Genomic DNA, 24,699 nt, shown 5'->3' on the forward strand with positions numbered 1-24,699 from the left:
TTCATTTGTAGACTTATGTTTACTAGAATATTTATGTTTATTTTTGTAAGAATTGTTAATAAGATACATCTGTACCAGTAATTTTTAAACACTCTATAAGTACCTACTTATAATATTCGTAAGCATACTAATTCTTCCTTAACAATAATTTCACTCCAAAACCATTTAACTATTAATTACTTCTACACATTATGGGACACGTTATAATGCTTTCAAAATTTGGTTACATTCAACTTTTGTGAGTTACCTTAATAGAATCGTTGAATATTGATGAAAGAACTGTAAAGGAAATTAATACTCCAGCAGGAAAATGAAATGCTGTTCTTATAAAAGTGATTCATTGAAATTGTTATCAAAAAGTAATGGACTCCATTAATTTTCACTTTCTAGAAATTCTATAGTGTGGCAAGATTACATTTGTCACAATTTTATACAACAAATAGTTATTCCCGCAACGAAGGCGACACATCGAAGCGTTTCTGAGCGATGCAACAGACGATTAAGGTAATAACAGGCTTGAACGCACATGCGGAGATGTTTCCCCCGGATAGTTCGACACTTCAGATGTGTGGCTGGAAATATATGCCATGTGGTGTTCCTCTTGCCAACAGAGTGTGTCGGCTACGCTCTTGACTTTTAAGACTGTTAAATAGAAGACCATTCCGAAGGTTCTCCGTTTTCAGACGGCCCCAAAAAGGTAACGTAACAACTGGGGCGATAATACGCCATCGTGCCTGTACAGTTACCTTTTTTATTACATCTTCTGTGTCTGGTGTAACATCGTATTTTCTGCATGTTTCCGGTTTCCTTACACGAAATGAAGGGGATAAACATCATATAATGGAAAATATTTTGTTTATTAACACTTTACTGACCCGTAGCCTATTAATAGACTTCTAAGTTCCAGTGCTTATAAATAAAAAGCCTATTAATTTACACTTAGATCTGGATTAAAGAAGAAATTGTTACATTATTCTATTAGAGGTTTTGCTATTTTTCATGAATATAATTTGCTACTGTGATTGAATTGTCTAATAATAGTTCCGTGGTTGTTGATCGTTGACTCTACTAAACCTATTAAATAGCAGCCGGTAGGTAATGTGTTAATTTATAGTAGTAATGGTAGTAGAAGTAATTCAATTACCTCACGCAATACATAATTATACATAGTTATTGTAAAAAAACAGAAAGGAGAGTGAGAGAAAAAAAATGACAAGGAAGAAAAAGTAAGAAACATATAAATCAAAATTTATAATATTAAGTTGATATTAAACCTAATTTTAACTATCAATATTGGAAAATAGGTACGTTAAAATACCGTTTAAAGTTGCCTTCATTTTATTTCAGTTATAATTTAAGTATAAATGTCACGGATAGACATTCCCAAATAATGCGATCACATTTGAGTAGTATGTTTTATGGATCACAACAATACAAAACTTTATGTAAACATGTATTAAAAAATAATAAAATTTTAAATATTTCTTAATACAGAAATTATATGATCATTCATGGCATTTTAATTCGACTACGTACACATGTAGTGTGTACTATACATGTGTTCGATTCCACATTAATACACAGTCTATTGTCTTAACTTAACCATTGATCATTCTCAATAATTTGAAATAATACACGCTGTTGGAATAATTAGACAAGATAAACATTATTGATCGAACTTAACTTGATATTAGATATATATTTTATCTCTAACTTTTTTATAAAGTAGGTACTTGTATTCTAAAATTTACTTCAAAATTTTTCTTTCCTTAGCTATCGAGCACATTGATAAAGTTGTTTTATTACGAATATACTGTATAATTATAATATATCTGGTGACGAGTACGGTGTTGAAACAAGGCATTATTTCAATATGTTTTTTGCATTACATATTTATCGGTGGCTGCTGAACTCGGAAGAATTTGCACTAAAAACGATATGAGTATTCTTATTGATATGTTCCTATATTATAAGGATTCGGTATGTAAACGTCATGATGCCTGATGTTATATGTATACGTATGTATTGCTGAATGAAGTGTAACGTTCATCTATTCAAAATTCAACAATATAATTATCTTACATTCAAACGTGCAAAGATCCTAACAACTATTGTGCTTATGTTTTAATATGAACATTTATGCTTTTTAAATCATATATTTTGAATGTCATAATATCTGTAGAAGAAATTTTCATGTATCTGTACTAGCCTTCTGTGATAAAACAAGAATTTTTCTCAAAACTTGTAGCTCTGAAAAGTGTTGAAACAAGTAACCAAGATGCTGAAGTTATGTCAAGAAGTGCGCTTCCTCTTCATTTATCGAACCTCATAAATCGATATAAGTGAAGTTTTAAGGACTGACCCAATTTCATCAAGGTTTCTCAGAAGAAACATAAGAAACAAAACGATGAATACAATTTTTGGATGTTATAATTCCTATACTTTAATTAAACTATTCCCCAAATTCAATATTTTGTTCTTAATAAAACTCACACTTAAATGTCCATTCTCCAAGTATGATTACCTGAACATTATATGAAGATGTCACTTTAAAATATACTTAATCGTAAGATATGTTGAATATACAAATTCTAATATGATTTGTGAAAACAATATTGCTGATTTGTACACTTAATAAACCAAGATCGATAACTAGATCGCGGATATTCATGCGACTTTTAATGTTTACAAACTACTTTGTAGAAATTGGAAATAAACAAAAATATATTTACCTTACCACAAGTTCTATCAGATTGAATATAAACACCTTGGTGAACTTTATTCAACTTATTACTGCATTAAGTTTTAGGCAATCGTATATATATGCTATTAATGCATGAAATCCGCAGTCTATTGATATCTCATGACTAGTCGGGGATCTTCATAGGTTCATAGATTTTTATAAATAACTCAAGAAAGGCCAGAATTAAAGGGATAATTATTTCATGAATGAACAGAATTATTACGTTCGAAACAAAATAATAACTTCCTTAAATTTTTTTATATTAGGTTGTTACATATGAAATGGCCACTTCATTACTGACATTTTTGAACATTATATGTATTTTATTAGACAAAATAAGATTAAATAGAGTCAATATATGTTTTTCATTGAAACACATGTGTTACATTTATTTTATGTTCATTACATAATAATTATACTGAGTTTAAAGATGACTGTTGTTGTCATCGCTAAATACTATTTTTTAACATAAACTTGCATGCATCTTTATGAACATTATTAATGAATTTGGCTTAAATTTCCATTTTTTAATGCAGGTGGAGTAAATGGCCGAATTTAACTAAGATTTATTCGGTACCTTAATTAATTATAGTATCTAACATACTTGATTTTATTGTCCTATTAAATAGTACATTGAAACGACCAGAGTGCACTATTGTAATGAAGAAAGGAGCTATGTTAATAATTTTCATTCATAAAAGTAACGTCAAATACATTTATCAGTAAAATCAAGTAATACTTATTGTTTAATTAAGTTTTACCCATTTGTGTATAGAATAAATGCATATAATTCACAGTGTATCCATGATGAATTAAAAGTAGTGTATAATTATTTAAGGAACAGAATTTTTATTATAATTTCTGAAAAAAACATGTATTCGTAATTATCGTGCGCCGTGGGTTAATCCAGAAGGCAAGGATATCCTTTGTTACGTTTCACATGGGTAGACCCGAGGAAGTTTTTATGCATGGTGGTCCGACGAAAATAGGCAGTACGGTCGCGTTTCGAACGAGGATACTCCGAGGTGCGTGACGTCATTTCCTACACCTGCCATGCATGCTTCCGAATGATAACACCGCACGGGGGTATTGACACACCCCATGCTACCGTCTGCTATCCAGCCCACCCTATACAGAATATCGTTGCGTGACGGACTCATTCCACATTACCGATGTATACTTACACAATCGTCCCCTGCCACGATGTACATGCACCACTTTCTGTTTACGAAGCTAATAATTTAAACATGTGCCAGGTGACGTTGGAAATTTCGTTTTCGTACAGGTACACAGGTTGAATATTGCTTTTCTCTGAATTTGATTTCAAGTCGTATTCCTATGAATAAAATGTTATAGTGCACATGGTTGTAAGTTAACAATACAACTTTCATAAGTGTATTATATACTGGAAGGCTAGTGTAACATGCTACTAGCTTTAAATTTTGGTGTCATTTGTTTGTTACGTATAGCTACTTTTATTTTAACACTAAGAACAAACAAGTTCGTCGAAATGATTAATTTCCAATATCATTATTTTATAACTACTGAAATTTTAAAGGAGCATTTTTCGGAATTTATGTTGACTTTTAATTTATTTTTTATTTATATTATATATGATACGTGTGAATATATTATATAATTTATTTGAGCATGCATTCAACGCTAGTAGTTCTAAATAGTGTTTGTGTAGGCACTACGTCATAGCAAATGTCCAGAACGGTTTCAGAATCAATGGAGCTTTACACACTTGAATAATTTCAGGCGAATCATAACATATATTTTTATATAATATGTATATACTTTTTGGAGTACCAGTCAAAAGCTGAGTTTCAGGGGTACACTTGTATTGTCGTATTTGAAATAGGGATGCTATTAATATTAAATTGAAAAACTACATAGTACATAGAGCGGAATATAAAATATAGGACATCATCGTTGATTTATTCAACTTCAGCAAAAATATATTATTATTTTTGAATAATAAATAAAATAGTCATTAACTTCATTTTAACAAACTTTTAAAAAATAATAATATTATTTTAAAATCGCAATAACATAACATGATTAAAATTCCCTAACATGTGTTTTCGAATCCATGAATACTTGGATCCCTGTTCGATACAGGCTCCACAAGTTTTGGGCTTTTTTGCAACGAATACTTTGCCACATTTAATATACCATTTCCAGTAACTTATTCCCATTTCTATATTCCTTGGCTTTTAAATTCTACTTTAAATAATTCCAAAGGGTGTCAATAGAATGTAAATCCATACTTGCAATCAGGGATTGTCATTCCACTATAGAAATTTCTTTGTATATCAGACAACTTTAGATAACGCGAAAAATATGTTTGTGGTCGTTATTCAGTTATCTGCGATATTTTGCAATGTTTCTGGCAGTTTTGACGTCTGTAAAATATTAACTCAATCATTTTTGTTCACAGTTATTTACCCAACACAATAGTAAGTGTTCACGGCATTTTGTTCGAATACATTTGTCCAGTTTTGTGAATTTCATTACAATGTTTGAACATATTGTATTTGTGTAGAGCATAATGGGAACTTTCAAGTTTAGATCACAATCATTCCATTATTTCTCTTCCAGCAAGTTTTCACATTGTTCACTTACGAAACAACACAAATCCATTGAAACTTGATGCTTCAATTAAAAATGACCTGCTATATATTTCATTTAATACACTTTTGATACTATGAAATTCAAGGCCCTGATTGGATAGGAAATTGCATGAAAATTAAAATTTCTATACAATTAAATCTTTACACGATTCTGAGTATATTTTTTAAGTAATCTGGGCTGATATTAAATACTGCATGAAGTAGAATGTATAAAAAAATATTCTGCAGAAATAAATTTTTTAATATTGTGTATTCACAACCTCGTTAGTATTTATATTCATGTAAATTATATTCTTTTTGGTCGAGTATAAACTATTCAACCATAATATATTGTACAATAACACTGTAGTAATAAAATTAGAATTTTCCTAAACTAATTACAACTGTATTTTACCTGTACCTATGTGAAAACAGATCAATGTCTAAGTATACATATAAGCGAGAATGGTGGTTGATATATATTCAGTGTGACGAGTATCGTCCATTCATCCGTACTCGCCAAGGTGTCCATTGCATGACCTCGATAACTGCTATCGTATTACACACCTCATGAAGACCCTTCTCCGGCAAGTTACTTACTTTAAATTGTGAGTATACTTGTATGTTCAGAGACATTTTATAATTCATTAAAAGATTCATCTGTATTATATCACGGTCTATACCCACGTGCTACAAAATTATTTTATAGGACATTTACGTGATCTACATTTCTACCAATGAGTAACGAAAATATTTACCATTTTTTTATTTATATTTAAAAAATATATGGTATTGTGTTGATTTATTGAAACATTAATTAGGTAAAATGTTTATACGAAAAGTTATCGAAATACTATTTGGAGAAAAGTATAAACCAAACATTTACGCAGGTATTATTGTAACTTAGACTGCAGCTTATTATGCAATTTCACAGTCTTAAACACAAACACACATATGTATTTGGAATAGTGAAAATTGAACAGAATTTAATTTCCTGTACTGGAAGTTTTACTATGTTCGTAGTGACACATGAAGAGTATTGAACTTTATTATCATTTTTATTTTAGTACATTTTGTAGATTATGAAATTTTATAAATGTATAGACATCTGCAGTTTAATCACAACTTTGAATAATCATATGATTAAATGTATATTAGCGTGTGTTAAATAAGCTGTAAACAGTATCGCAGTATACAAAGATAGATTTTGTCTACGTTGAAAATTATCGAACTCAACCATTATATCAAAACATGTAATTTTTACAACGAAATAATTAAAAAAACCATTTACAATAAAATAAGTAGTTTTACCATTAGTTTTGTAATTTATTGTTCTTGAATCCGCCTGTCGTTATTAAGTATTATACTGTATTAATTAAAAGTAAATACTTCATTTCACGATAATCATAATTACATTTTATATAAAGTACTCAATATAAATTGTCTAATTTAATTTTTACAACAACTGTAGAAATTCTCTCCGAAAAATAGGAAAACGAACAACTCAATGTGTACTATTGACACTATATACAAGTAAAAAGTGACAGTAGGGTGGTAAACAAATGAATATATCTAATGTTCATAAACATAAATTTTGATTTAATATTTCTTATTTTCAATGCTAAATGAAAGAACCTGCGGAAGATTTGCAAATTGTAACTGCATGAAAGCTTGAGAAGAATAGGTATAGAAAATTATTATGCCAAAGCAAGTCTGCATACATGTATAAAAACGAACTGTGAAGTAAATTCCAATTATAAAATAATGCATCGAAGAATATATGGCAAGATCCCATTATTATGGTGTACCTAGATTAATTTTAATTATTTCTTTTAGTTTGAAAGTACCTAATTTCATGATGTAAGAAGCATATTGTTACGGTTCTAAGAAATAATGTGAAATATTGTTTAAAATGAAACTCACAACAGTAACGGCAAGGTGCCCTCATTATCTGTTATGAACGAAAAACAGGACTGAGATTTCATAATGTCATTGTGTTATGTGGGACAGGTGAAAAATGATTACGATAATGTCCTTAGACAGCATTCGAGATTGCGTCACGAATATTAGTCGTTAATTATTACAATAATTGCAGAATGGTGACAAAAATTGAGGACACTGATACTCGGCGTCTACAATGTCGGTATATGGATTGTGTATAACAATTTCTATTTCATGAAAGCAAAAAATTGAACAATATGCAATATTATCCTACTAATACTTAGCTGATTGTAAGTAAGTTTTTGTTACGACTATAACAAAAATCTTCAAATATTATTCAAAACTATACAAAGTTTACTTACATAATTAAAAATAACAGTAAACAGTTGTAGAATATAAGTAATTGCAATTTTGATGTTTACCATCAATATGTTATACAAAAATAAATATTGATTTGTCTATTAAAACTTTTAATATATGGTATGAATATCTTTGAGTAACTATATTGACAACAATGGCGAGTTTTTCGTAACAAAAATTGTGTGTATATAGTTATACTAATCTATAATAAAACAATACACTATATTGAACAGCACCTGAAATGTTTTATTTCATAATAGCAATGCAGCTTTCTTTATAAAAGATATATTGTTTTGTCTTCATACGTCTACTTAATTTTCATTAACCTCAAACACACGCGTTCCATTTGTTTAGAATCAATTTCTGTTTGATTATTTACTACTGAATAAGAACTATATTTACTTCTCAAAGTTATTACACACTTCTACTTAATCCGTTTCCCAAAGTTAATGCACACTGCTATTTAATTCGAACAGATAACGATTGAAAAACAGAATTTCTTTGTTTGTTTGCAGAGAAATCAAATAGCTTTCTCTGTCCAATTATGTTTTTCCATCGTCGATTAACTTCTGCGGTACCCACTTATTCATTCCCTTCACTGTACCAATTTTTGTTAAATGACAAACCACTGTAGAAAGCTGATCACAATCCTAGAAAAACCAACTTCATTTGCAAGGCTATCTTACCTACAGCTTAAATTAGACTACTTTCAACTCCATCTATTATCTCTTAATATATCAATCACACTTATTTACCACAATTTTTTACTCTGCTACCACAATTTTTAATTTTCGTTGTCTCACTTACTAGTGCCCTACAAAATTTCAGAATGTGACAGAAAGTTATCCAGAGATAAATAAGTGTAGAAACAACTTTTTCATCTATCGTCATCAGAATTAAAATTTTAATTACACATCTCAATTTCCAAATTAACAGAATTTTCCACAGTTTTCCCATTAGATGTGTTATTAAAAGAATTTCGAAGGTTGCAATCCAATCGCACGCTAGCAAACTTTAAGTAGTGATTCAATATGACAAGTCTTAATTGCATTTCAGGAAATTCGCGAAATTCTGCACTAACGTAAATCGCCGAGGCGCATTCCTCGTGATAGACGTGTTACTAATCGCTGTCGGGAAATAAAATTGCTCCGTAACTTCTCAAAAATTGCGAACAATCGAGTTTTCAAAACTTTTTCCACGAGAAACGAAGTGTAAAACTTTTTCGACTTTAATTGAGGAATACTTACGATTTTCACGATGCTTTCGTAATGGAAGCATTAATTCATCATATTGTTGATACTTTTTTTTCGAATACACCGAAGTCTAGTATTTGCACATGTTACTGTTTAATTCACGTCCATTCTTTTGTTACGAATCGTTCTTGAATGTCACATGCGTAACAAATTGTTTTTCCTATACTTTCACTGGTAACATGTCACTTGGTTCGAAAGCCACAATTTGTTTCACTACCGGTTTTATTTAAAAAAAAAAGGAATACACAATCACGTTGTTGAAACATAAAGTTGGTTTCCAACGGTAAAACATTTTATTGAAAACAATTTCTCAAGTGTCATACGACGCGTAAGAAACACGAGATTTTATTCAAGCAGCCTTGTTTCGTTGCTCCGCGCGGACTGTCAGCACGTTACTGATAAACTGCGGTCTAGACGAGCGTGTTCACCTGGCCAGGTGAGCTCCACGCGTTAAACGGAATATGGCCCATGGCAATACTTCTGATTTGTCTGAGATAATTGACCACCGTTTTCACTTTGTTTACAAGCGCTACAAATTTCGAAAAGATCGTAGGACCAATTAAGCCTTCGGTTCATATACAGAAATTTTCAAACATTTCAAACGGTTCGTAATCGTGTACATTTAACAATGAGGATATAAGCACATGCAATATAATTCTTACAAACGTTTAGACACTTAGACATCGATGTTAAATTCTAACGACTTTTCAATTTTTTTCCAATAGTACAGAATCTAGGAAATGAAAGAACGTTGGTGAAACTGAAATCTTTGTCTTACAAATATTGATATGCGATTTGAAGAACAATATGCAAGTCGAAATTGTAATGTCCACTGTTATCCACGATAGAGCATCGACTGTGAAGTGAATCAAAATACAGAGCCAGTCACCTGTTCAGGTGTGCTCACGACAGCAAACTGAAAGCAATACCGAGACACCGCGGGGAGATCGGTGCCTGGTGTTCGTTCTGCGGCGTGAGCACTAACCGTACGCCGACACCACAAAACGTACGGTGGTTCGCAGTTAAATTCAGCCCGTCGTGTTCCCCGAGGCGTGTGCCGATGGATTTCCCCTCTTCCTATTCTCTGGTCACCTGACTTCGACATTCGTTGACAAATGTTGTGTTTTTGCTTGAAGAGGATAATTGTTGCTTGAGAAATGAACTTTATGAAATTTTACATCTAATAAATGTCACCGTAAGGTTAATATGGCAAGTTTTTTTATTTATATTTCCTCTGTTTATATTTCTTCCTTTCGTTTTCTCAGGTTAGCTGTACGTAGCCATACGCTGGCGAAGGTTGCGCTTCTACTTGAGGTGTCTTTCATAAATTAGATAATTGTTGATAGAACAATGAACTTTATGAGTTTTACGTATAACAATAGTCACCGTGGTGTTCACATAGAAACTTTTTTTATTCTGTAACCGATGCAATTTGACTTGTCTGCAATAAAGTGTGCACAATCTACCGTAGAAACATTATATATATATAAGTTTTTTAATAAATAATGGTCCACTTCAGCCGACATTTTCAGTTCGTGTAATTTTCCGTACAGTTGAAGTATTAAATAATTTCGCGTTAGTGATAGAACATTTTTCAAATGCGCCTTGTTAAAAACGTCATATAGAAATAATATTATTTATATGCAGCTTTTTTAAAGAATAAAAATGTTCTTTTATCACTTTTAAGTGACTTGCAAGAGTATAAGGTGTACTGTGGTTTGCCTCAAAACGATAAATTATCATAAAGAAAAACATTGTAAAATTTAATAGGCTGTATCTTTCGCTTCCTTTTCCTCCATAATTATAATTTCCCTTTTTTCAGTAAAGGTGCATATTTTTCATAGGCATAGGTGCATATATCACAGCAACACCACATTGTCTAGTGCATAATTTTTACTTTCATATACACAACAGATTGTAATTATACATATTAGAACATTTCTACGTCAACAACTATTAGCATATACACCACAAGTGAGAAAATATTATAGTCTTAGAGTGCTATATGCTTTTTGCCAAAAACAGTGTCACTATAAATAAATCATTCGCAAATATACTGTAACAATCACAGATGCATTGCAACTAGAATATTTTATGTATAATTACTAAAACATATTTTGTGTATATAATGAAGCAGTTCACTCATAAGTTAGTACACCGTTTATGGAAATTATTTTTATTAATACGAATAAAAGATTTACGAGTGAAGATACACTGTTCCGATTGATAAAATATTATGTTAACGCTTTCTGTATTGGTCTTGTGAACGTATGTAAATTGGCGGAAATAGTATGAGTTCTTCGTAGCAGCGGTAATTTAAATTTTTTTTAGCATTGCATATAACATTGTGCGTTGTTGACAATGTTGCAAACATGTGACTTTGGCAAAATTGTTTTAACTGGATATAAAATTCGGCATTAGAAGACCAAAAAACTGCATTCATTTTAATCAGGACAACCTGCCTTGTGCACTATCAAATTTCGTCAAAATATAATGAGAAATAAGAAAATTTGTATTGCTTTAATGCATCTTAAATGTTTTGTAGCATCGGAAGTTTAACCATGGAAGTATACATTGTATTTTATTTTAAAATAGCTGCCGTCCCCGGATGTAACAGATCCGGCGGAACCTAAGTATAACGTGCACTTAACGAGTGAGGTATATATATATATATATATATATATATATATATATATATATATATATATATATATATATATATATATATATATCAATAAATAATTACTAACAATTAACTGGAAAATAATATTCCAAAATATCTTAAGTAAAGACTTTTCATGTCCAATCATTTTCATTTTTTTCTTTGAAATCGTTTCTTTCCCAAGAGCTACTTTTTCATAAAATACGAAACATTCAGTCCAATACTGACTCTCGGAAATTCATACTTTAACATTAATTCAGCCTTCATAAAAGAGAAAAATATGAATAAATATGAGTTTTAACAAACTCATGTTCTTATATTTCTATTCTGAAATCTTCTGCCAATTATTCTTAGTTTAAGAGAAACATAAAATTGTTAATTAAAGATTCATCATTAATTTGTATACTAGTTATCCAGTAAACAACATTTATTGTTTATTTTCTTTAGCACTTTATGCGTCATTTTAAAAAGTGATTAAATAATTAGAATTTTTAATATTTGGCATAAATGGGAACAACTCAGAAGATTACACAAAACCAATAAACTACTCAAGAATAAAGTAAAACGTTTAAGAAAAAGGTATTAAAAATCCCATATTGCGTAGAAAAATCAGCAAACAAGTAATGAACTAGATACAGTTTAATAAAAACCTCTCACTTTATTTTACACAGAATGAAGGAAAAACCACTTAGGTTTGCAATCACAAACCCGTATGTATCTGTGCCACCGACACCGTATAAGAACCTTCTTAGGATACCTCGTCGGTGTCTGTGCTACGGTCATGAATTTTTCTGTTTCATCGTGCGCAGGTTATATCGACTAACAAGATAACATACCGACAATCCTATTCCCACGATATCCATGTACAGTAGAAGCTCGTTTATTGCAACCTGTTTTATTGCAGCACAATAATTCCCCTCGATCACATGTATTTCTGACATACATGCGAGCACCCCACTCTCTCGCCCAGCAAGAAGGAACGGTTATATACGGTGTCGCATTTAACTCGCATATTTTTCATTACAGAAAGTGCGATGTACATAATATTGTTTTAATAATATATTTCAATACTCAATAACTGCCGCGAATAAATTTTTTTTGATATTTCTAAAAATATGGGGGATAGTAAGGTGATCAAAAAGTACGTACATCCAGCCCACCCTATAGTTAGTTACGTCGAAAAAGTGAACGGACGATCGACGGGAAGAATGCGCTTGTGATGGCACTCGTTTATTGTATAATTTTTGTAAATTTGGGTTTCTACAGCCCCGAAAGATGCAATAAACGAATGTCTACTGTACATACACTGGAAGCATGCTTCGACTGTGGTAGTAGCACAGTTTAGTTTGTGCTCAGAGTATACTGGTAAGTAAGTACCTGGTTATCTTGGCTGTGTCACAAAGTAGTCACGAGATAAGCCCATAGATTCAGTATACCGTATTACTGGTATATATCTCTAAGTATTTTAATATATTCGTTCATTTCCTCCATTTCTGACGATTAAAAAAAGATATGATATTAATGCCTAAATTTGCTTCCTTCCCTTCATTTGCTAAGACTTTGATTCAGAATACAAAAGATGCTTAGCTTCAGAGAGTTTTCGAAAGATGGTGGCAAGAACTTGATCGGCAGACTCGTGTTGTTATTGGTCGAGGTTTTTCGTCAATATCTCGTTAACGAAGCTTCGGATAACATTTTGCCAAGGAACTTGTTCCAAATCGCCTCACCAGTGTCTCATTTCAAGGACTTGTAACATTTTTGTTACGCCCTGTATATATGCCGTGTAGCAACTACTTTAAATTAAACAAAAAAACTTGTTTTTAAGCTATCTTTAAAAACTAACTGACAGTTTAACATTTTTAAACTGTCACCAATGCCATGTAAGTAAATGACCGGCCTTGATGCAAATCCCAAACGCTCTGTTTTGCTACCCGGTATCTGAATTTAGCGCAAGATTGCTCTTGCTTGCTTGATCGTCTTACAGTGTATCTTCGTCTTGGATCTTCTCCTTGTAATCTATTCCGAGTCACTTCTGCTGTTCTGTTATTCAGACAGTGATTTGATAGCAGCGCGTCGAGAGTAGAGGACTCAAACCGAGGCGAAAGATTGCGGCTTCCCCTATGATTGGGTACTAAGGCTTGGAAGCCATCATCGGAGCTTGCTTCACGGTTTGTACCACGTCTCTCGGAGACTCTCATTACTTTGCATCAGACAGAACACATTCCTCTTCTGAGAATATGACCGCTCTGATTCTGAATAATTGCTAAGGATATGCTAACCAGGGAGGTCGATGGAACTTTGATTACACCTATTCTTTAATTTAGGTATTTACTTCTAAACTGTAAGATAAGAAGATCTTGGTTTCATCATTCCTTACAAGTCTGATAATTGTTTGGTTTCATTGATCTCTTTCTTTGCATTTAGTGTAAATTATTTATAAGGTCAGTTTAAAGTTAAGAATGAAGACATCAATTTTAACGACAATGGTTCAATTTGTATTAATTTAGATTTAAAATCGAAAACATACATCTATTAATATATTTAATAGTATTAATATATTATAGTATTAATATATTTAAATTTAATCCAGATTCAAGACCAATGTATGATGGGTATGAAAGAATAGACACATAAATTTGATTTCATCGATGTAATTCGGTTGCACTTAACTGCTTTTTACATATTTAGATATATTAATAATAATTTCAAGTTATCCAATTTTCAGTGATTGTGACCTTTCATTTCCATGCGCAGATTTATATGATCTAGCTGTTTTCTTCAACATTCAATGCATTGACTTCTGAACAAAAAGCTGTAAGAGAAATCGCTGAAGAATCAATTAATCTGCAAACTGTGATGTGTGACATGTGAAATTTGCAGAGAAAATTAAATATTTCTGTAATTTACAAGTAAACTGACTGTTTTGGTGTGCTGCATTGATAATGGATGTCCTCTAAAGTTAGTTTAAATAAACAAACTCGCCTATAAATGATTAATAATTAAATATTTACGAAAATAGCAAATTGTAAGTGAAAATATGAATGGTGGCGCCATCAAATAGCACAGACTCGATATTATGTGGCTAATAGCTTGAGAATTTCGACAGAGATGGCACCATATGTTAATTTTGTTAATATTTCACCATGTTCCGTTTAAACCTTTCCTCTGATATTTGTTCACATTGATGTTACTACTTTATAATGCATTTAATGAATTATTTGTAGATATATAATTATCTGTATTTACGAATGTCTTAACTTTGTTTATACTATATTTATGTTCTCTTTATACGGATTAGGTGTAGAGAAAGTTTTTCTTAATAAAAGAAAATAATTAAATATTGTGTTAAGTAGTTTATTATTGAATAAACAGAAAAGGGGGAAGAGTGAAATTTATTAAACACGGTATATTTCCACAAATTGTGTCACTTCGTTAAAGTATTTAATGGTTTATACATTTTCAGATGTAACACTCAAATGTACGATTTTACATGCATTCTTATAACTGGAGGAATAAATTTCCAGTTCACAGTCATTAGTTCAATATCAACTTCGACGTACAATATTTTAATCAAAATAACATCGATTAACCGAGTTTCAGTATAAAGAGGTAGCTGTGATTGGAAAGGAAGATGTATAAAACCAAATTTCATTGATGCAGCACGATGGAATCAATAGTTTTATCCACCCACCTTTTTATATATACCTGATATTAGTTTTGGTTAATAGATCTCTTCGGCAGTTAAACAGTAATGGTTCTTGGTGAATATAGTTGGTAGGTATACAGTATTTATATTGTTAAATTAAGTTTAACAATTGTCAAGTAGCATTATATTATATTACATTATGTTCCTACCCCAGGACTCCGAGGTGTGCATAATGCATTTCCCCCGCGTAAAAAAAAAAAGGTATCCTCGGTGGTTCAGGCGGGGTCGTGGGCGGGGCCGTGGGGTCCGCACAGCCGGCCCCGACGGCGCCGGCGCGGGGGGGGGAGCCGGGGCCGCTGTTGCAGTCGGGGTGGGGTCCCCGGCTGCATCCAAAGCGGCCCGGTAGTGCCGGCGTCGGAGTGCAGTCCTCTGACGCTGGCGGAGTAGAGAAGGGGGGGTGACCGGGGTATCGGTCACCTCTGGGGGGCGTTCGGTCGCCTCCACGGAACGGGCTCCACGATAAGGGGAGCACAGGCGCGGCGGTGGCGGTGCGTTCATACGAGATCCCGCCACCGCCGAGTTCCGCCCGAGAAGGCTGCCGCGGGGGTTTTAGTGGGTGCGAGTCCCACACTACCTCGGAGTCCCACCCCAGGACTCCGGGGTGTGCATAAGGCATTTCCCCCGCGTAAAAAAAAAAAAAAAAAAGTATCTTCGGTGGTTAGGAATTTTGAATAATTCAGCAGCATTAAATTGACTTTTTGAAGGCTGCCAGTGCAACAGGAACTGTACTATATGAGCCTGGAATACATGGTTCCATATAAGTAAAAAAACAACATTTTATTTGAATGTAAACTTTTAAATGCGTTTTTCTTGGTAGCACATTTACTAAAAAGTCACAATCGATGAGCAAGATATCTCGGGAACCACTGCACCTATTGGCTTACAATTTTACAGGTCTCTTTTACATACCATGAACTAGTAGATGAACGATGGATTTTTCTTTTTTGCTGAAAACTCTTCTTAATTCATGAAAAACGAAAAATATAAATATCCAAAAATCTTATTTTTGTATTAAACAGCTGTTATTTTGTCGACAATCACTTGTTTGAAAAACCATTCGTTCATGTACTAGATAAAATCCTATATGTATTAACAGAATCTTTTTGAATGTTTAATTTCAGGTGATCCAGCTCCATGAAATTATGCTCACCGCTCAGGACCTTTAAAAAATATTTTCAGGGAGAGTGGCTGTTATTCATTCATTATTTAATATTTTGGTGCAAAAAAGACTACAAGATGCACAATACATGCACTTTTGAAGAACGTATTAGTTGTACAAAAGTCCCTTAGTGTTTTAAAAAAAAAATCAAGAATCACACTTTTTTAGCTGGCTAACTAGGCATAACCCCTTAAGCAATGTTCGGATAGATGGTGTTCAAATAATTCAGATGATCTATTTACTGTGTTTAAAAGACTTCAAGTTTCAATTACGCCATTCAAACCGAAATTGAAAGACCCATAGAAATCAAAATAATTGAAATGCTCATTGCAATAAAAAGTGGTCAAATATAATGTTCCAGAACCCCATCATGGCTGCATGTCTGCTACTTCAATTGCTCGTTAATGCATCGCATTCTTCGATGACTCAGAGGATAGGACTTCACGGTCACACGTATACGTGTACCTTCAAGATACCGAGCCGATTTTATTTAAGGAAGACAGGTCTTTCTTCTCATAGGACTTGTTCTCTGTTCAAGCATTACGTGATGTTACTGTAAGACCCCTCTCGGTCAAAAACTACGTGCATGTGAATTCCAAGAGGACTGACCTTTCGTACCCCTTTACGTACTTCGAGATGAGGTAACTGTGCGTGATTTTTATTTGTATCATGTTCACAATGGATTTCCTGTGTACCGATCTTTCTTGAACAGAACGTGTATGCGTATTCATCTTGAAATTTTAATTCTCGTTTTGTAGGTATCTACTATTCGATTTTACGGTACTCCATTCTTTCTCTTCCAGCAATAATTTTATTTTCGCAACATTTTGACGGATAACGACATGGTACCTTTGCCAATCTTTATCATGCTTGTATCATGATATTCCTATAGGTAAAGTGAACAAAAAATTTACACATACTTTATCTAGCCATAAATAAGTAAATTTTTCAAAGAATGAAAAATTTTTATTTCTTTGTTTTTAAATAGTCCAAATATATAAAAGCTGCGAATTATTGTAATTATTATTAATCGAGGAAATTGATAATATTATATGAAGTTATCAGGGATTTTGTACTCAAGGATTAAACGAAGTATAGAAATGTTATTGCGTCCGGGAAGTGTAAAAATAATTTTCTCTGTATGTTAATTTACAATAGAATAAAAAACGAAGAACGTGATTATAATTTTCTATTTTATTAGTTTCTCATATACATACACTTCTTCTAATAAAAAAATGTTGAATTAATTAACTATAATAACGTAATTCCGTGTATAAATAAAAATACCATTGCCATGAGAAAGAAACGCCAAGTGCTAAATTACCTGACCCCTTTAGATTATGTAACAAGTATATTAGGTTTCAAAAAAAGATTTTTTGAAGCATATGTTAGATCACGTTTTATGATGTAACAATTGAAATGTGGTACAATCTGACAGATTTATTATTATCATTAATGGAAATATGACAACTTACTGCGAATTTTTAAGCAAATTCGTATTCTCATAGTCTAATTTGCAAACATAGTTGTAGAACTTTATTCCCCCTATCAAGGATTTGAATATGTCGAAAATCATATAAAAAAACACATTAAACTTCAATCAAATATATTCTGGATGTATATTTTTCTGTAAATAATATGATATAATGTTCACATTACACGAAACGTTTTCATTAGAGCTTCCTATTCAAGAGAGAATGACAAGAAACGAGCATGAATCGAGTGATTTATTCGCTTTGTTCTCAGAAATGGGGTAATTTTCATTTGATATTGAACCATTTAGCATTAACGACATAGTTCTTCGTCTCGAGTACCAATCACATATATATTCGTATCGAGAATTTTACTCTCTATTATCTGATTTTTTGCGATGATCTGCAAGATAGCAACGAGATCTTCGCGATCGTGGAATCCAGCTCGTAAACCTTGGTAACTCTTATATGGAACGCCAGAGATAAGAAAGTACCCGAGAAATTCAATGATATTCACCTAGAGAAGAAACTCGTTTCCGTGGGCGGAATATGAATGAAATGTCAAGGATGATCCAGAGAAAAAGATCTTTAAAGTCTTTCTGTATCCCGTCTAAGATTTCAATGAAACAGAATTGAATGAATTGACAGACTACAATTTCTGTCAATGGAATGTAGAAAATAATCAATTGGAAAATTCTGTACGAGCAGTGATAATTGAATGTGGGGAAAATACATGAAAAAGTTAAGTACGTAAGTAACAATATGTAATAGAAAGAAGATAGTAATTGCTGTAAGGGCAACAGATTACAAATTTTTTAAATATATTGTAGAATTAAATACATTAAACGGACAGTGGAATTGATTGAATGTACAGTGAAAGTATAGTAAACTGCTGCGGGGCATAGTTCTGATTAAATAATAACAAGAACTTCTTGATGTGTTCGGTCGTAATTCTGTAGTATCGTATGCGTCATTTTTAGTAATTGACGTTGAAATATCTTTTACGAAATACTAATTGGATTGAATTGAATAAAATTAGGATTTAAATTTCTTTACGTTTGATTTAAGAATGGAAATTTTTGGAAACATCAGAATCCAATCTGAACTACATTCTCTATGAACTTCATGAATCAATCTATTATTTGATTCCTTTTATACTTTACAGTTTTACAACATTTTAATTTGTGATTACGTTTTTTAGTACTTAATTAGAATAATTTGTCCATAAAACATGAAAATACTTTCTAGATTTCGGGAATATTTCAAATGTTTTAAGATGTTCTAATCCTTTCACTTATAATTTCTAGCTCATAATAATAGGTAATGCGGAACAGTTTCTGAGGTCATTTAGGTTAATATGTGTAGAATAAAAATCAATTAATGATATAGAATCATGTAAAAATAATGAAAATAAAGATATATAAAGAATTCGTTACTGTAAAATGGTACAAACCATATTGTGTGTTCTGAATAGTATAAACTTTTTCATTCCTCAAGGTATTCAAGTTTTTTACAAATTATAGTTCTAACCAATCTATTCATAAATTAACAAACAATAAAATGATTAATAATTATCTACTTATAAGTTACTTTTCTTTCAATTCTCTTGTAGTATATTTCGTTCATTTTCGTAATTGAGGTCGAAAAATTCGGCAAGATAGTGCATAGTCTGCAACTAATTCTTATCTTCTTAGTCTTTTAAATTATTTTTTACAGTTTTGATATAGTTTGACACTTTCATAAATTTGACTATTTATGAAGATAGTGTATGTACATAATAATAATAATCAGAATATGATGTTCTAAGCGGATGTTGTACACGAAAATTAATTCTGTTTGTCAGTAACAGCAATATTAAATATTTATTATAGGACCGGAATGTAAAACATTTGAATTACTACTGATTAATCTACTTGAAAAATTACAAAACTACATTTTCGAGATAATGATAATATTGCAAATACGATTAATAATACTTTAAATTCAAGTGTCCTTATAACATTATGTTTATCCTTTCTGTAATTTTGGGTAAAATGTAGCATTTTGAAATGCTTTGTAAATCTGTTCCATGAGTATTTTTATGAGATGGATGGCGCTGAATGTTCGTTATTAAATTGGTTGGAATGATTCATTGTCAGATTCAGACACTTATGGTGTACGGTTGTCCAGGAGTCTCACTTTATGACCTTTGTGGGTAATAAAGTGATGGCTAAATGGGGGTTTCCGTAGACTGTGTGTAATTAGCATGCGTCGGAACCTGAATCTTCATTATTAACAAGATTAACACTATTTCACTGTTTGATAGAACTAGTTACTAAATATTTGTCAAAAACGACACAAAGAAAAATGCCAGATAAATATTCTTTTCAACAATATTAACTAGTTCTAATACTGCCTACCAAATTCTATGACGTTCGTGATATTGATCTTCCAAATTTTTTCTATTCTATTCACCGTTGAATACCAATGTATTCCAGAGCCTCTACTGATTTTATTTTTCTTATTCTCCGTTTTTCTGCAATATCATCAATTTAAGGTATCTAAGAAATTAACTCTATTCTGTGTCATTTATTAAGAAAACATGTAACTGAATTAAAGCATTAGAAAGAATTGTTAAGAATCTTGTACATTTATGCATGAATAACATAAAGGTTCAGGACTGTTGTAGACTCACCTCTGACTTTACATACTAAATATGGTCCCCCGGTATTAAAAGGTTAAACAAATCTTCTAGTAAACCTGTCTCGCGTACAAAAAAAAAAAGACGATACCGTAAGAATCATTCCTCGCGGAGGATAAAAGGCAACCTCCATTGTAAGTTTTTCTCCTTATCAGCAGCTTTTTTTGTACACACGCTCCCGGTCCAGTCGAACATTAGTTGTCCCGGTGTACGCGCGATTCATTTCTCTGAAAGTACCTCCAATTAGTTGTCCACATGCCGTAACCATAATTCGTTCCTCATATTCTCCATTTATCCAGTTTCGCGAGCTTTCGTACTGGCTGTGTATACTCAAACAAAAAATGAAAGATGAACGTTACCAAAAAGAGCTCGTTGGTACACCAGAAGGAGTAGCAGGTCAGATGAAGAGGAGGGAAAAAAAACAGGAGAGGAGAGAGACGACGCTGAATGTCCTGTCTTCCAATGCATAAGTGTGCCTTGGTACAGGTATTAACCTCTCCCTTTCCCCTTTCTCACTCTGTCTGTCTCTCTCCCTCTCCCTCATGCGTGTGTGCACTCCGGCTATAGTCATCGGATTCTCTTTTAGGCACCGTGTTAAGACTGCCAGATGAAAGTATATAACCGGTTCGCAGCTGCAGCCAGACTGGAGACTGGGCATCGTCCAACGACCAACACCACACACCATGGCACATCTTCAGGTATACATTATGGCGCCAGGGGCGGATTCATCGTTTCAGTTACACACGAACCGTGAGCACCACGAAAGTTTAATCCCATCGACCTTACCGATGAATCGGTTGAACCTTCCAGAGTTACGGGATCGTTCACGATGAAATGCGTCCTTCTTCAGTTCGATCTTTCTTGAGACATTCGATATGGGGAATTCGTAGAGTTCTGTTCGCCTATTCAAAGCCAAAACTATTCAAGTTTGGGATCAATGAAGGCACTTTTCAATTAACATTTCCATTCATGTCAATCATTACATCAAAATTACATTAAGGAGAAATTTAAATGTATTTAATATATACTTGTTTTCGTGTGATAATATTTATAGTAAGATAATAACTACACGTGCACGTTAATATCGGATAATAATAAAGAAATTACAGTGAAAGAAGTGTAAACGCAGGAACTAATTTCCTTAATATTATGAAAACGAGAAACGATTAATATTTTCTGAATTATATTGTTTTTTTAAGTCTTACTTTTCCGACAGATGTTACCTCTGAAAGTTTTGTAATTCTGTACAGTGTTTGCTTTAGGATATTATTAAGTACCTACCTTGATTATTCGTTCGCAGTAGAAGCACGAACTAACCAATCGACTTTTTACGGGGACAAAAAAGACGGAGAAAATCGACAAAGCATTCGGTGGAAGTGTGCGAGTGAAACTCAAGGAATGTCTTCGCAGTACAGTTCTTCGGGGTTCTAAGAGTCATTCAAGAGATGAAAATGTTTCGAAGGCTACAGAAATACAGTTTTAACCAGACTCGGGTCGGTTAACCCCAAACAATTTGTGAAAACATGAATAAATTGATATAGCTAGAAATTAGGGGTAATCTAGAGAAACATGTATTTTGTAAATATGTATAATCCTATGATTTATTAGAAATTATAAACCAGTAGTCTACCACATATAATTCCGAACGTTTTTATACAAATCAAGTTATTCAATTACAGTTGAGTTTTTCAGTTTAGTCATTTCCTTTAAATTATGTACTATACTTCATTGTAATTTGTTACTACTTTAAGAAGGAAAGAATAACTAATTTAAGAATGTAATATTATCTGAAATTCAGCAATATTTAAATGAACGTATGTAAATCTTTTCCGTTGTTAGTAGTGATATCATTAAGTTCAATAGTTGAATTCAAAATTATAATCTATTCAATGTGAAATGTATTAACTGTTTTATTGCACTCGTTACATTGATTTTTCAATTGCAAACAATGACATAAGTCAATAAAATGCAGTTGACTGCTAATAATATTCATACCCTTCTCTATTTCTATTTGTTTTACTACCAGCAGATTGTCTTGCACTTTCTCTTCTGTTCTATTTAAACAGAGAATTCAAATTCTATCGAATCTGACAAAGCAATTCGTAGAAAGTGAATTTGTGAATTTCTAATCTTCGTGAGATACTGAATTCAGATTATGGAACCTGTTCGCTCAATTGCACTGTAAAAGTTGATTGTTTTCGTTTAATGACCTAAGATAATTCTCAGTTTCCACTCTACAGTAAGTCCTTGGTTACTCAAATTTCAGGTATATCTTGTATGGAAATAATTTATTATTAATCTACAATTTATGACAACTAAGTTTGTTAAAAAATGATATTTTGTATATTTATATATTTATATGTACATAATAATAATAACGATATAACAACTACTTTTGTGATAATTATAATATTTAGAGTGTTATATTGAAATGAGGAGAAATGAAACATATTATACAAATTTTTACAAATATTGAGAAATAGTTTTATCTTTTGTAAAATAATTTATGCAAATATTTTTGTACTAAACTACTTTCTGTACCAGCACAAAATGTTTGTATAAAACTACTTTTATTTAAAATATATGACACTTCACTCATGAACAAAACATCTTACATAGAAAAAAGTATAATATTAGGATAATTTGTCTAGAATATTTTATTTTGAGATTTCTGCTATCAACCTTTAGTACTTAACGTAAATTCCAAGGTTGTAACAGAAAATGTCTTGTTTTCAAACTATCCTTGCGTCCAGTTATGTATTCCTGTCACATATATTCAAAGTTTAATTGTATTAAAGAATAATAATTCTGAAAAATGTCACTCCAACATTTCTTAACATAGTATGAAAATTTTCTCAGATCTGTTACATTTAGGCACCATTTACGACGTTAAAAATAGCTTACAACAGCGCGTTTCCGTACCAGAGATGGCTATCAAAATCATAATCTCACACGCATCATCTCAGGAGCAGCATATAGTGGCACGCAACGGAAGGGGTTAGAAGGGATCGGGAGAAAAATAAATTACTATTATTTACAAGAGCTGCTAATTAGCCTCGCCCTCGGGACGAATGCTAACTGATCGATTATTCGTGGCCACCAAAGGGAGTAGCAGAGTCGCGGGAACCGTAAAAAAGAAGTATAAAATTCCCTACTCTAAAGGACTGTGGGGAAAGTCCGTCAGCTGAACTTCACGGACGCAGGCCATTGCGAGGTTGGTCGCGATAAACATGTACAATGTTGTAAGCGATGAAGGACACGAGAATGCACGGTGGTTATCATCGACACATTAACATGCCCGCTTACGGAGATAATGATGCGCGGTGGTACCCCGGCTCTTTATGTTTAATGGTCGACGCGAACACAACGTATCCGATCCACAATGTAGAGATGGAAAGCAAAGACCAGGCGGCACGTTATATAGACATACGAGGAACGGCCAAATAATTATCTCTGCCCATGGTATGCTCAAGCACTGAATTTTTACGTACGTATGTAAATCAATGGAAGTTGGAAGACATTTATGAAAAATGGGGGTTTCTTGTACGATGTACAGAAAAAGATCGAGAGATTTACTTTTCGTTGAAGTTCAGCTGTCTATGTGTGTATTTTTATTGTATATGAAAGTGTGTAAATGTGGTATAAGTTGGCCAAGAAGAAGGTAATCTTTTCAAAATCTGGATGGTGTTTACATTCATACTCTTTTCAATTGTTTGAGACCCATTGAGTCTTTTTCCGTACGCCAATTGCAGTGTTTCGTAGTGCAAATTTGAAGACAGCGAAAATTAAATTTATATAAACACTTAAAATCTATGGTTAGTTAGACTTTAGAGTCGCGCACCTGTTATTCAAATTAAATGTAAGATTTTACGAAATTTGATAAATATACATACAATTATTAAATCGAAGTTGAAGATACATAAAAAAAATATCGTAGGTATACTAATTCATTAAAATGTTTGCGTTTGGTGTAAAAAGAACTGTAAATGCTAGTTTAGCAATCAACTGTAAGGTACAGTAATGTAAAAAATAGATTTCATTATTATAATATTATAGTATTCATTTCTACGAAATATTTAATTTCTTGTTCATGATTTGTTTTTGTGAA

At 32.3% G+C, this 24,699-nt stretch overlaps 1 protein-coding gene across 1 annotated transcript in view; it reads right to left on the reverse strand.

Moving 5' to 3' along the window:
- LOC107193035 (cadherin-related family member 1-like) overlaps positions 1–9,088 on the reverse strand; it is a gene marked incomplete at its 3' end in the record, with an annotated part of 43,112 nt that extends 34,024 nt beyond the window's left edge. Inside the window, exon 1 of the mRNA XM_015582410.1 lies at positions 8,907–9,088. The remainder of the gene's footprint in view (positions 1–8,906) is intronic.
- Positions 9,089–24,699: the final 15,611 nt, after the last annotated feature.

Source organism: Dufourea novaeangliae, unplaced genomic scaffold (genome assembly GCF_001272555.1).
Source record: "Dufourea novaeangliae isolate 0120121106 unplaced genomic scaffold, ASM127255v1 scaffold533, whole genome shotgun sequence".
Lineage (NCBI taxonomy): Eukaryota > Metazoa > Arthropoda > Insecta > Hymenoptera > Halictidae > Dufourea > Dufourea novaeangliae.